The sequence below is a fragment of the Oratosquilla oratoria genome, unplaced genomic scaffold, assembly GCF_046742065.1.
Source record: "Oratosquilla oratoria isolate Oo_2021 unplaced genomic scaffold, ASM4674206v1 SCAFFOLD137, whole genome shotgun sequence".
NCBI lineage: Eukaryota > Metazoa > Arthropoda > Malacostraca > Stomatopoda > Squillidae > Oratosquilla > Oratosquilla oratoria.
The window spans coordinates 1-5000 of NW_027467493.1; positions in this window are offsets into that span (position 1 = coordinate 1).

Below are 5000 nucleotides of genomic sequence, written 5' to 3' on the forward strand. Positions count from 1 at the left end.
TGGTTCGTACCTGTGCTGACCAGGTATCAACAAAGTCTTATGCAAACTGTGTAGGACTATGATGGAGGGCACTGTGATGTTTTTTCTTCACCACCTTGTTGATTAGGTGCCACATGGTGCCAACGCTCGTTTGATGGTTAATGCTGTCCGTTAGTTTTTTTCCAGGAATCCGTTTGAACACAACGCTGTAGAGCAACTAAGTCATCTCTTGATAGTTGATACTGGTATAGAGTCTCTGGACTTGGTCTTCTCTGAAAGGCAAGGCCATCCTCCATCGCTTTCCTCTCCGCCTGAACGATGTGGTTGTCTAGTGTCCAAGTGTGTGTACTCGGATGACGTGTGATGTGTGGCTTTTTGACGTATTGGGTGTAGAAAGTATGTGTGGCGTTAACGAGGAAGGAATATAACTGTTCAGGACAGTGGTGGTTAAATGTGGGTAGGAGGTTTGTCATGTATGAAATATATATGGGACAGTACTTGGGTGGGAGTACGATGCGTGTACGGGTATGCACTGGGGATGGCGTGGTAGGAAGGGTGTATTGGACGCTAAGTGCTACGTGGTCGGAGAATAGTGTCGGAATCGTTGAACACCGGACTTGGGAGGCCACCAATCCAAACGTAAGGACGTGATCCAAGGTATCACCTCGAGCATGTGTGGCGCCAGCCGTGTCCCAGCGAGTTAGCCTGTTGCTTTGAATGCACTCCAGAAGTCGAGTCCCGTTGCGATTTATAATGCCTGGGAGATCTAGAGCAGGGTGTCGACTATCAAAATCTCCTAGATAAATCATACCGTGGGTGGTGGGGTGTGGAAGTGTAGCTGGATTCAGGACGTTTGCCGCAGCGTACACATTGCATAACCTTATGGTACCGGAGCCAACTGTTTACTCTAGAAGCTGATAAGTCGTGTTATTGTCCACAGAATTTTGAAGAAAGCTATGTTGGACGGTGGTGTGGACATACGTAATTAATCCGTTTCGGATCTGATGTACATACGATATGTATTGGTTGAGCAAAGGTGCATCCCTATTTGGTGGAGCGAGGCCTATAAATGCTTCCCGTATGAAGATAATGTCTGGGTGGTGACAGTGCACGTACCCTTTAAGTGCTGTACGTTTGGCCCAGTTTGTGATACCGCAGGCGTTCCATGAGATGACGTGTAGCTTCATTTGATTATTGAATTTTAGTTCTATGGTATCGGCGACCAAGTGATGAAGAAGTGGTGGTTCGGGCGGCTGTGGAGGTATGAGCAACGGTGGTGGTTCGGCCGGCAGTGGTGGTGTGGGGGGTAGTGGTGGGGGGGGGTCACTGGGTGTTGTGTCACGTAGGGGAGACTCCCTGTGTGGGGTTGCAATTAGATTGCCGAATCTAGCAGCAATGAAATCCATCTTCTCCGTGATGGTGCTAATGGTGTAAATAATTACCTGTTGCAATCCAACCAACGAGTTCAGTGTCACCTCACACGTGGCCTGTTTTTTAACCAAACTATCCAGGCACGTTTCGATTGCATCGAAACGTGCGGTCATTGTCGCGACCCAAGTCTTAAGGGCTGCCACTGCATCGCGAAGTGCAGCTACTTGCTTGGAGTCCGAGAAGGCAGTAGAGGTAGAGTGGAGGTTACCGACGGAGGGAGGAGGTGGTGGTGACTCAGTGTGACCCGTGTGTTTAACAACCGGTGCATTGGTGGTTTGCTGACGCTTTGCACAACCATGACAGGCGTTGACCCCTGTCTGATGACATCGTGGACATTTCCAGCACAAGGTGTTTGGTGGGGGAGGCTGGGATTGTGATGAAGCCGAGTCAGAGGTAGCAGCAGTTGGTGGAGGGGCGCGGTGTGAACAAGTGCGGGAGTCATGAGGGCCCGAACACCATGCACACCGTTCGGTCGCTGCGCAATACCGTGAGATATGACCGATGCCCCAGCACCGATAACACCATGGCTGTTCGTCTTTCATCCTACGAAGTTCACAGGGTGGTAGGCATGGAAGGAAGCTGAAGTAGACACTCGGTGGTGGTGGCTTTATAAGGCTCCAAGTCACTACCAGGCGGTTGATGAGTGTGTCATTATGGTGGAATCTTTTGACTGAGTGGGTGCCCGGCAGCTCTTTGGTCAAGGCTAGTTAAGAGGTATGTGGGATATTTGCGAGGCCTTTCCTGTGAGTCCTGAGCCTCAAGATAGATGGACAGTACCTCTCCTTTCGTAACGCTGTTGACAATATCTGTGCGGTTACGAGAGATGTAAACAAACTGAGATGTAATAGCTGCCATCTTCACCTCAGCTAGTTTACGGCCAAGTTTGAAGGTTTTGTTTATTTCATTCAGCCATCGAAGCTTTATGTCCACTGAGGGGTTAGTCTTGAACCGGAACTTTATATAGTCAGCCCTGGGAGCAAATGCTGGGGATGGAGGGTCACGCAGCGATGAGGTCCCCCTTATGGGTGCCTCCTGTGCTATAGGGCGTGGATCGCTGTGGTCTGATGTAGATATGCTGCCCTGGGAAGTAGATGTCTCAAATTGTTTTGAGGATTTGGCAGCAGCTGAAAAAGGCGCACTATTGCTGTCCGAGGTGTGGGTTATGGAACGTTTGGGAGTAGTTGAGGGGCGTGACGTGTCTAGCGCAGACATTGGAGCTAGTGGGTCACGGAGTTCGTGTCTAGGTAGTCGTGGCCAGTGACTGTCTTCCTTACTCATCTCATCCTCATCGCTCAATGCTAGGTCGGCCTCAATGGCCTCGAGGGAGATTGGGCCAGAAGGTTCCATGCTGCCTACCTTGGTAGGTAGGCAGATTGGGCTCAAGGGTGTGACGTAAAATTACTGTGGTGGTTGATGTGACATATCTACGTCACACCAGCCCCAGTGCGCATGCGCAATAATGGCAACCCCTGACAGGGATTGTTTGGCCAGGTAGGACTGAACTTTTCCCAATTCTACAGCCTAAGTCCAAGCACCACGGATTCCCAAATTTTGTCTGGTTATGCACTGTACCTTTATATCGTTCTCTGCGACTGCTGGTGGGTGGTTGCAGCGTAGATTCTGGATTTTTTTTTTCCAAAATCGGTAGAGCTCTCTCTACACGTCTGCTTGCGTTGGCCCTCTAGCGGCGAGTGGGTTTCAGTAAGAGTGGAGGAGGTGGAGGAGGAAGAGGAAGAGGAAGAGGAGAAAGTAGGAAGAGGGGAAGGAGGAGGAGGAATAGGAGAAGGTAGGAAGACGAGGAAGAAGAGGTAGAGAAAGAGGAGGAGGAAGAGGAAGAAGAAGAGGAAGAGGAGGAATAGGAGAAGGAATAGGAAGAGGAGGAGGAGGAAGAGGAAGAGGAAGAGGAAGAGGAGGAGGAAGAGGAGGGGATAGGAAAAAGAGGTAGGAAGAGGAGACAGAAAAAAGAGGTTGGAAGAGGAGGAGGAGGAGAAAGAGGAAGAGGAGGAGGAAGAGGAGTAGGAGAAAAAGGAAGAAGAGTAGGAGGTAGGAAGAGAAAATGGAGGAGGAAGGGATGGAGAAAGAGGGGGAGGAAGAAAAAGAAGAGGAGGAGGTACAAAGGGAAAATGGAGGAAGTGGAAGAGAAAGAGGAGGAGGAGAAGGAGGAAGAGGAGGAAGAAGAGGAGGAGATAGGAAGAAGAAGAAGAGGAGTTATAGGAAGAGGAGAAATAGAAAGAGGGGGAGGAAGAGGAAGAGGTAGGAGGAGATGGAAGAGGAGGAGGAGGAGGAAGAGGAGGAAAGGGAGAAGGGGAAAGAGGAAGAGGAAATGGAGGAGATAGAAGAGAAAGAAGAAGAGGAGGAGGACGAGGAGGAGGAGGAGGAGATCAAGAGAGGTCACTGACCTTCTTCCCATCGTTTGACCTGATTTCCTTCACGAGGAAATGACTCTACCTACTGTAGGAGTAGATCCTGCTGCAGTTCTCGTAAAACACAAACACGTTGGGTCACATACATACATAAAGTCTTGATTAAATTCTTCATTGCAAACACGAAAAAACACACACACGTACACACGCAGAAAATGCATACACACACGCACGCGCACACGCATACACACACACACACACACACACACACACACACACACACACACACACACACACACACACACACACACACACACACACACACACACACACACACACACACACACACACACACACACACACACAGACGGTTCGATGGAGCAGTGGTACTGTTCGCAATCTATTATGTAGCGGACTGAGTTTGATTCCCACTCAAGGATGAAATAATTTCAGCATCGCTTCACTGAGAGCAGGCACTCCAACTCTCGTGGGCAAGGAGTTGTGTGTGTGTGTGTGTGTGTAGGTGTGTGTGTGTGTGTGTAGGTGTGTGTGTGTGTGTGTGTGTGTGTGTGTGTGTGTGTGTGTGTGTGTGCGTGCGTGCGTGCGTGTGTGTGTGTGTGTGTGTGTGTGTGTGTGTGTGTGTGTGTGTGTGTGTGTGTGTGTGTGTGTGTGTGTGTGTGTGTGTGTGTGTGTGTGTGTGTGTGTGTCTGTGTGTAAGGACACAGCATTACCCATAGATCAGGCATATATGAACTCCGAACTCTCATCCAAGATGGTAATTGTTGTCCAACACGTGATCCAAGACTATGGTGAATCACATACACACACACACACACACACACACACACACACACACACACACACACACACACACACACACACACACACACACACACACACACACACACACACACACACACACACACACACACACACACACACACACACACACACACACACACACACACACACACGTAAACGTAGTGTTCACTACTGCTGCTACAGCGGTCTGAATTCGAATCCCGCCAAGGGCTGAAATAATTTCAGTATCGCTGCGCTGCGAGTCGTTACTTCAACTCTCGTGGGCGGGGAGTTGTGCGTGCGTGCGTGTGTGTGTGTGTGTGTGTGTAATGTCACAGCATTACCCATAGATCGATCATATATAAGCTCTGAGCTTTCTTCCTTACAGATACTTACAGACACTTACAGAAGGCTTCTGGAAGAGGC